The 10,613-nt window shown below is 32.8% G+C and overlaps 1 pseudogene; it reads right to left on the bottom strand.

Annotated features, from left to right (window-relative positions):
• Nucleotides 1–2,611: 2,611 nt before the first annotated feature.
• LOC101257053 (protein yippee-like) lies at nt 2,612–5,689 on the bottom strand (annotated as a pseudogene).
• Nucleotides 5,690–10,613: the final 4,924 nt, after the last annotated feature.

Raw genomic sequence — 10,613 nt, 5'->3', positions numbered from 1 at the left:
CTCATTCATAAAGCTTCAACCCCATTAACTTCTCTTGAACAGTTCATATTCTTAAAAAAATCATTTTATGTGATTTCTAGGTTCATAAAATTCATAATTAAGTCAAGGTTTATAATTCTATACTAGTCGACAGAGTTTAACAGACTAAAATTGAAACTTGTTCATAATTAACTTGCCCCACATGTGCCATTAAAATAATATTTCTAGGTTTCAATGTGTAAAATCCTATGAAGAGCATATCTTTAAATTCAGGGAGGACATCGAAGTATGGAAGGAACAAATGAATGAACCAAAAACACTTATCTCAAGAGAGAAAATCACCAAGTCTTAGAAAAATCTCCTCTAGGGTTCTCTGGTAAAAAAATTATGTTATGATTAAATCTGAATGAAACTAGCTTAAAAACATGAGTTACTATTTCCCGACCTTCACTATAGCGAAACTTCGCTACCTTCTCTTTGTAGCATTCATCGTTATAGCTATCTCGCTATTTAAAGAAGTGTTCGGTATAGGGAAGCACAAGCTGAATTTCACAATCCATTTTCCATTTTAAGATTTCTACCAACTCTTAACCCACGGAGATCTACACAAGGGTACTATCGCCTAAACAATCATAACGATGGAAAAAGTTGTTACGTATTTGCTTAATAATCTTAATTGTAGTCAAATAGTTGTTATCTACTGAAACTTCGTTGAGGGAGAGTTTTCTCTATTGAGGATAATGAGTATGTTATTTAATGCAAATTGTCATATTTTGTTGATAAAACAATAAAGTCATGAGTGTCAGACAAAATTTTTGTTAGTTTTGGACATCATTCTGGTTTCATTATTTTCATTTGGACAAAACTTCACACTTTTATCTGAATTGTGACCGTATGAAAGCCAATCAGATATCTTTGCCCAATAATTTCTTATCGTGTACAAAGTGTGCAAAAAGGTTGAAACTAAAAAAAATTAAAATATCAAATTTAGATTGTTGAGGTATGACATATATGCAGACTGTACATGTGAAACTAGAAAGGTCTGCATGTCTAATCATATATGAGGTTAAGAAGTTAAGAAGTTTCAAGTGGAACTAAAGAATTTTTATAAATTTATAGGCATTTTAGGCTTGCTAGTGCGGGTTGCCTATCCTATTTAATTTGCGAGCTATTGCATAAGAGGAGGGGAGGGGGGGGGGTTTACCTTGTGCGCACCCAAAGGATAGCGGTTGCGGGTTTCCCTTGTCATCAAAAAAGAAATATTGATCAAAAGTGGTGTTGTAATAAAACTCTCATATTTAGAATTATTACTCGGAAGTTTTAAACATGAGACGACGGACAATAATAAAACTCTCATATTTAGACTCATCACCCGTAAGTTCTCAACATGAGACGACGAACAATCGTACCCTTAGAAGTATTCATTCTCGAAATGTGACAACGCGTTAATCATCTTCTTTCTTAAACAAAGGTCTTGAGTATTCAAACTCACATAATTTTATTTTTTTAGAAGGTTCAACCAATTATTTAAAGATAATTTTATCAAATAGGAAGTATGAATGATCATAACGAAGTTGTGAAGTTTTGCAACGGAGAAGGTCGGAAAACAGTAACTCGCGTCTTTATGTTGGTTTTTGTCCGTAGTTAGTCATAATGTAAAATATCTGACGAAAGAACTCCTGAGCAAAATTTTTCCAAGACATGGGGTTTTTCTCTATTGAGGTAAGTGTCTTCCGTTTATTCATTGCTTCCATATTTTGGTTTACTCCTAGAACTGAAAAGAAGATCCATAGGATTTCATCCATTGAAACCTAGGGTTATTATTTTGATGGCACAACATGTGGGGCAAGTTAATTATGAATGATCTTCAATTCTAGTCCGTTAAATCTTGCCTTTCTAGAATAGATTTATGAACCTAGCCTACCTAGAAACCCCATAAAATTGATTCTTTAAGCGTATGAATTGCTCAACATAAATTAATGAGGTATAAATAGTGATCTAGTTGTTACAAAGAAAGTGTCCACTATAGTAAAATACAAGCAGATTTTCATACTCGTTTTTCCAGATCTTAATTTTCTACCTTACTCTTGACTCACAGAGATCTACACAAGGGTACTATCGCCCTGAACAACTATAATGACATAATAGGTCATTAAAAATCTGCTGAGTAATCTTAAATTTCTACCAACTCTTGCCATATTTTTGTTGATAAAACAACAAAGCGACGATTGTCGGACAAAAATGTTAGCTAGTTTTGGACATCATTCTTTTTACATCTAGACCAAACTTCACACCATACAAGACCAACTTTACTTCTATGAACTCTACCAAGTTTTGATGTGATGATGGGGGTAAGGTGCTAATTTTTTAAGCTTTTGTCTATGCGAGTCACTCAGGGAGGATATGGGATGGTTATGGAAAAGGGCAAACTAGACGGCAAATCAATTTATAGTCCTGGTTTTATTTCAAAAAGACATGTCCAGACTACTTGCTTGACTAATACCTACATGACTAATACCCGCATAAGTAATACCTGCATAACTAAACCCTACGTAAGTAATACCTGCATAACTAATACCCACATAGCTCTATCTAGCTACCAAACTACAATGGAAAGATCAAAGCAATGAAATCAGAGTGGTTGCTACTAGTAATGTCTTGTCATTGCAAATAAATGTAGGCAGATGGTCATGTTAGTTTGCAACAACACATGACAGCTTCCATGTTATCATACACAATAGAGGACAAGCTTAAAGAAGTTGTAGTAGCTTAAGCTATTCAAGAATCCAATGGTCCATAAAGAACTAATAGGGTGGTGAGTTAAAGAATGTACATTTTGGGATAGAATTTTTGTTCTGGATGTGATCAAACATCATCAGCATCACTTCCTGCAACATGAATATCATGACTAGCCGAGTAATGGCTTCCATCAGGGCCACAAATCTTAAACCTGTTGAGTATAAAAGAAAGTACCTCAGTGAGGACTTATGATATGTTCCTAACTCAATTCTAAAGAAAACTGAAGTAATCAACTGACCGCTCAAGCACTGATTTTCCTTCTTTGTACTTTTGGCTCATCTCATGGGCGGTCTCCTGAAAAGAATCGTCATATTAGGAACATCTAAGACTTCTAGCAACTGCCAAAAGACAATGTCTAGCATTTTATCACTCCATACTCACATATTTCCATCCAACATTTGACCCACAACAGACACAGAAAATGTCTGCCACAGTGTGCATACCAGTCATCATCATTCTATTTTATATCTCACCAGAAGTGATATTCACCCTGTCAAAAGAAACACAAGGCGTATAGAATACACAGAACTACAAAGTGCATTATCATTTTGTATGTTTCTGCTAAATGATAAAATTAAATGAAGAGGTTTGAGAAGAGCAGAACTCTTGAACAGGAGCAATCAAGTGGTTCATAATATATGTATTCAGCCATGTAACTATTGTAATGCTGCTACCAAGTGAAAAATAACCCAAGTCAAGTAAGAAGTTACTCTATATATTGATGTGTTAATGTTTGTACTCCTAGAAATACATTCAAAAGTACACGATATAATAGTCTGGTAAAATCCCCACTGAATTCTATAGTAATTTTAATAGACCAAACTCTGGTGCTAATTTTATAGTCAATGACACAAATGTATGAAGATATACATATAAAGTACCATGTCTTTAACAAACTAAACCTACAAGGTATAGCCTACCTTGTTCAACTTTTCATGTGAACTCAAATATTCTAGGTTGGTCATGAGTTAAGACCTTCCGAAATAATAATGACTCAGAGCTCATAAAAAAATCAGATCCTGAGAGGAATGTCAAAGACACAAATGTATGAAGATACAATTATAAAGTATTATGTCTTCAACAAATAAACCTACAGGGTATAGCCTGCCTTGTACACAACTTTTCAGGTGCGCTCAAATACTCTAGGTTGGTTGTGACCTTCCATAATAATAATGACTCGGAGCTAATAACAAAATCAAAGATCCTGAGAACTATGTGACCCATGTAGAGTAAAAGCCAAATAATTTGCACATACTCCAGTTGCAATCAACTTTTGATAACAAATCTTTTTTCATTTCAAATCTGAAAATTTTGGCTAACTACTACCAACACGAATTCTTCAACACTTCATCTTTTTTCACTTTCTAGATTAACAGTATTCTCCACACCAGTAAAAGAAGAGGTGGAAGTCAAATAAGAGGATTTATACGGTAGCTTTTTCATCTTTCTGTACCAGAGGTATGGATAAGCTTGACCGTCGTAATAAAATTTTGTTCATCTAAACAAGCTACAAATAACTTATGTCCCATCAATGCCAAGATAATCTTAACAACTATCAAATACTCTAACAAGAATAAAACCAACAGAAGTTGGAAATTGCACTTGTGATTTTCATGTTGCAAGTTAAAAAATTGGACATGAGAAAATGTCACAAACATATCTGATGATTAAATGTGCAGAATCAAATAGCCTTACACCTTCTTGAAGAGATAAGCCTTCCCATGTCTGCACTGGAAAGACTGAAGGAAAAATTAGAAGGAAAACATAGAGTTAGATAACTTCATGACTCAGAATGAGTACAAGCACTATTTAAGGGCTGAAACAAGAATGTAACATAAACTTCAATATAATTAATTGCAGAATCAACTTTTCACTCTATCCAAAAGCATATGAATTTTCTAAGAAACAGTAGTTTCAAAGCTGCAACATTTGAAAATGAGGTCTTATTTTATGCTATTGAAGTCATATGGAATTCTTCATAGAAAGTCATGAATGCACATTACGATGAAATTAAGCAAAATGAAGAGACCAAGCAAGCACCGAATTGATAAAAATGTAGAAAATAGGTCAGGACCTGATCAACGGACTAGGCATAACAATAATAGTTTGAATATTCAAGCCACTAGCACACAGCCATGGAACAAATGGAAAATGTTAATCAAGTATACTCCAAGTATCAGACTCAACAAACAACTCCTCTAATTCAGAACTGGATTAAGCTAGAATTTTGTATGGTATGCTATCAGCAGTAAATAACTACTTGTTATAAGTTCACAAACAATCATCATACAGTCCCCTTTTACTCCAAAATCAACAACTCCACAAAACCCAGTTCTTTGATGCTAAAAACCCCATCTCCTTTAGGGTAAAATTTACTCAATCTAAGACATTCTTCTCTCACATAACTGATTTAAATTAGCCAATTTTTATATACATCTAAAATTACTGAAACAGACCAACAACAATCCCTAACAAGTTCTAGAAACAAAACCACCGATCTAGCCAAAGATAGTATTTTTATAACGAAACAAATCAAAATCAAAATTAAATTTCAAGAAATCACAACAACAGAGTGATCAAACAGAAAAGATGGAGTTAAACCTTGGAAAGAATGTTTTCAGAAAGGGCAAGATGAGTTCCACAGTGCTTGCTGCTGTAGATGCTGCCTTCAAGAGTCAACACAAATAATCTCCCCATCAAAGATTTTTGAGATCACAAGACAATTAAAGAACGAAAATGCAAAAGGAGTTATCCAAAAAGGGGTAATAGGATATGTTTTGGCTGGAAGATAGTAGTAAGTAACGTCAAGAAAGGAAAAGGACTCAAAATGGAAAAGATCAAAAATGATAAAAGAATAGGCCTCATTTGGTAGGAAGTAGTAGGAGGAATAGTCTTAGTACTAGTATTGTGATTGCTATTAAGTGAAAAATATTATTATGTGCGGGATATAATTACTGTCAGTTGTACGAAGCTTATTTGGCTGTCACATGTTATTGGGACCTACTTTTCACTTTTATTTTATTTCATTTCATTTCCTTTTCTCTTCTATTTTAATCTTTTCGTTTTACTTTTACTGATCTCCTCCCAATTCTTTCTTGCTTTGTTCTATTTGTTAATATTTCCTCCGTTCGATATTGTTTGTCATGTTTTTTATTGTTAGAGTCAAATTAAAAAATTTTTGACAAACATTTTAAGATGTATCTTTTATTATATTAATTTGCAAAAAAATAGTATTTATAGTACTTTTCATATAATTTTAGAATATCTAATTTTTTGTTTAAAATATAGAATTAATGTGATCTAATTTACCTTTTGAAAATAAGTCAATTGACTTTCGATAAGCGCAAAATGACAAACAATTTCGGACAAAGGGAGTAACATTTAACAAATTTTTATTTTTGTATTGATTTTTTCCATCCGACATCTGCATTAAAATTTAAAATTTAAAATTGTGTAAGGCTTTTTTTGAAGAGATATTCAATCTATCAAGAATTATTTTCATATTCAAAATTTGAACTCGAGACTTCTAATTAAGTAGAAAATAATATCATCCTCTAAACCATCATATGTTTGAGGAAAAACCAAAATGAGTGCGTAGAAATATTTACATTTAATTTTTTGGATGAGTTTTAAGAAATTGCTCGTTTGGATGCACTCCCAAAGGATTTAGAGAATTCTAAGGTTGCTTCTGATTCAAATATAAATACAAGTCAGCATCGCGTTTGGAAGAGAAAAAATAAAGGGATAGGAGGGTCAGATTCAAAAGTAGGAGGAAGTTTCATCATTTCTCACATACAAAGTTGGATTTCGCACGATTTAATGGCCAAGAGGACCCTTTGGGATGGTTGAACAGATGTGAACACTTCTTTCGACACCAACAAAATCCAGAAGAAGAAAGGGTTGGACTTGCTTCATTTCATTTAGAAGGCAATGCACAACTTTGGTTTCTTCAACTAGAGGTAGATATTTCTCAACCATCTTGGGATGAATTAAAACGTCAATGTAACATTCGCTTTGTGCCACCAATTAGAAGTAAAAAATTGGGAGAATTTGCTGAATTATGCCAGATAGGGTGTGCGAAAATTACCAAGGAAAGTTTGAGAAATTAATTCTACGGGTTGGTACACTCACTCAGTCGCAAAAAATTGAACTTTATATCAGTGGTCTAGCTGATTATATAACAATTGAGGTTGAGTTGCATAATCATCCAGATTTGGCTACAACGATGAGTTTATCTCGACTTTATGAATGCAAGGAACAACCCGTTTGTTCACAATCGTTAGATGATTGCCAAATCCAAAACAACAAGTTTCTCACCAAAATATCATGTCAGATTTGTGAAGAAACTGAACAGTTCTGAAATGGAGGAGAGGAAACTTAAGGGACTTTGTTTCAATTGTTATGAAACCATTCACCTGAGGTCATCGATGCAAGAAATTATTCTGGATTGACTTTATAGACGAAGTCAATCCAAGACACCAGATTTCTCACCGCATTTAGCGCTTGAGGACAAGCGGATTTGAACAAAAAGAGTAATTTTATCACTCATTAGTCATCCAATAGTTACAACATTAGTTATTTCTTTTTAGCAGTAATCATTTCCTTTTAGTAGTAGTCATTTTCCTTTAATAGTGCAGTTTTTCATTCCAGTAATGTTAGGAAGTCATGTCCTAATTTATGGGAGTAGTTATCTCTTTTAAGTATTTTATTTAAAATATTTGTTTGTCTTAGGAAATGTAAGAAAAAAAGTCATTTAAGTTTTTGAGTACTGTAACTCGAGAGATTGCAGGTTCTCTATTAACGAACCAACATCAATGGTCATAAGAAGAAAACTTTTTATGTTGCAGCATCCCATAACTAGATCCATAATAGGGACCATAACATATTATCTCCATCTTTTTGGGTGAAAGCACAGAGAAAAATGACATTGCCGAAAAATTAACAAGGTAAACTTGTGTAGGTAAGATAATTCAAGCAAACTTGTGCATCAACATTTGAGTTAATTTCCGAGATGTTCACTTAACTAATTGTTATTATTCTCATCTTCTTGTGTGAAAGCATAGTGAAAAATGACATCGCCAAAAAATTAACAAGGTAAATATTCCATTTACTATCAAAAGAAACATCCCTTTTGAAGCCATGTCCATGTAGAATAACCCTGGACTCCCCTTCCACCCAAGTGGTGTATTCTCTCCTTATCGAGTCTAAGAAAAGAGATATATCCTTAAGCAAGACGGAAGATCAATGTCCTTAGGCATTCTAAAAAGATCAATACTACTTTCTTGTTGAAAAATTGGAATAAAGAAGAAATGGTTACCATTTGAGAAATCAACTCATCAATACTTCCCTAAAGAATTTATAAGACTTAAGTTATAGATGACCCCTTAAAGTTGTCCGCATATTTCACTTGTAAACCTCAACTATGACATATACCTATTGAACACTTATTCCAACTTGAATTAGAACCATCTAAGATTTTTTTTGACAATCATCTAAAAGTATAAAAAGAGTGTAATACATTCATGGTGACGTGGCAAATTCACCTATAAAAAACATACATGTGCCATTTTGAATCCAAATAACAACTAAATATTATGAAAAGAAAAGGAAAAATTGTTTTTAGGTTATTTTTCACCCCTACCATTAGCTCTTCAATTTTCTTTTTTCAAAACGCCATCGTACAACCACTATTGTTGTCGCCACCATCACCTTCTTGAAAACCGATCCTTCTTCAATTTCTTCATTTATGTCCTCTTTGTTTCACGTTTAAATTTTTTTTAAGTGAAGTCAACAACTAATGGTGTAATTGAGTTAATTCAATGTAAATAATTTCAATTCTGAAAAAGGGATGTCAACAATTAATCTTTTTTTCTTGTACTTCTTTTGTATGAATGGTTGATCATTAAATTTTAAAAAAAACTCTAACAGTCCTCTTCCTAGCTACTCATCAACTGCCGGTCATTGTTTTTTTTGTTCTTCTTCTTTACTATAAATCAACAATGACAAGTTTAGATTCAAGCAATTTTAGTCTGGCAAAATAACAACCAAGCGGCAGCCTTAATGGTAAAAGTGGTGGTGGTTGCTCAAAAGAGGAGAAAGGAATGAATGTGATGGCAACAATAATGACAAATTTGGAAAAATAAAATGATCATTAATGTATAGGATATAAGTGACTAGAAAAAAATAATGAAAAAAGGAGAGAGTATGATTAACAATGGTGGTCGCCGGAAAAGTGACATGACAAACACAAGGAAGAAGAAAGAGAATTTTTTTTAAATAAAAAAGTGTCTAATTAGAGCTTTCACGCGCTCATCAAACGTGAACACACTTAAAATGCCACATAGGCAATAAATGGCTCAAGAGGTATCAATTCAAAGTTCTAGAGGTGTTCAATAGATAAAAACTTTAATTAAGGCGTCTAAGTGAATTGTGCAGACAACTTTAAGGAACTTCTTATGACTTCATCCAATTTATAAACTACATGATGAAAAAGATTAAATTGGATAAAGAAACTTATGATGTCAAAAATCAACATAAGCAGCTAAAAGAAACAATTAAAAAACTCAAAAAATCACATACTTGGAAAGGAGAAGAAGAAACAAATTACCAATCGTAATCCGCTGTATCATTGTCAACATTAAGGAAATCATCCGTACGAGTCTTCTGCAGGGGTGCAGCTGATTCAATATTAAATGCAGGCGAACTACCACTTTTTCATCCTGCAATAAGATAGGATTGAAAAAAAATTACATACGTGAACTTTAGGTTATGAAGCTGAAATCACTAATTTCTCACTAGTTAGACACATTTATATGATGTCCATGAAGACTCAAAATATTTTAGGAACTTGAAGTTGAAATGCACCTACAAAAAACAACTTCAACTTAAAATTTATTCTTTATGCTGTCAATTTGAACAAAGAAAGGTCAATAAATGGAAGAAGAACCAAAAAAAAAAAAACTTACCAAGGGGATCAAATTCATTGAATTTTTGAAAAAATCGATTATTATTTTTGTCATTTCCCCGTCTTCGCATTTCTAGAAACAATGATAGTTCCTCATCTGAACTACTAATACTCCCCATTAGAGGATGTCTCTCGCTGTGCCCCGGGCCCAATAAGATGTTACTCGCTTTGTTTCATTTTTATGATCAACTCTTTTAAACGCTTTAAAACAAGAAGAAAAGATTTCTTAATGAAATATATATAAATAAATTGGTATTAAGATTATACGAGAGTATATGGATATATTAGCATAGTAATGAAAGTTGTCTAGTTTCTGAAACTTTTAAAATGGTAATATATAAAATTGAAAAAGAATGGAGTAACAATTGCTTTATTTTTATAAAGTTATATATGTGCTTCATCCAAGAAGTCGACTATAGCCTGTCTTGTATCATCATTTCCTAAAAGGCCAACACATACCTGGACCAACATGTAGAGACTTCCTTTTAAGCTATGCTTCACACATTTACGACTCCACTTGTCATGGTTGAAATCAAAGTGGTGTACATATAAAAAGTTTTTAGAAGTGAGAACATGTATGTCCTAAAAGTTCAATTAATTTAAAAAATAAAGTAAGAAAGGTTTTCATATAAATATACTAACGAGACAAGATTCTAGAATAGATTGACATAGTTAACAAAAACATACATTGGGTGTTTATTCTATCGAAGTTCATTAATTATCTTAGTACTATTTTTTTACATGACTTGAATGTGCTTTGTGACATGTGAATCTTATTTAAAGATGGTGTAACTTTATTCTAATCAATTTTCCCAATATAAAAGTTAGTGAATCATTGTAATTTGAAATTGATATTCATGCCTAACACAAA

This window comes from Solanum lycopersicum, chromosome 3 (assembly GCF_036512215.1).
Source record: "Solanum lycopersicum chromosome 3, SLM_r2.1".
NCBI lineage: Eukaryota > Viridiplantae > Streptophyta > Magnoliopsida > Solanales > Solanaceae > Solanum > Solanum lycopersicum.
The sequence above is the reverse complement of the archived record's forward strand: the minus strand, read 5'-3'. Positions and strand labels throughout refer to the sequence as shown.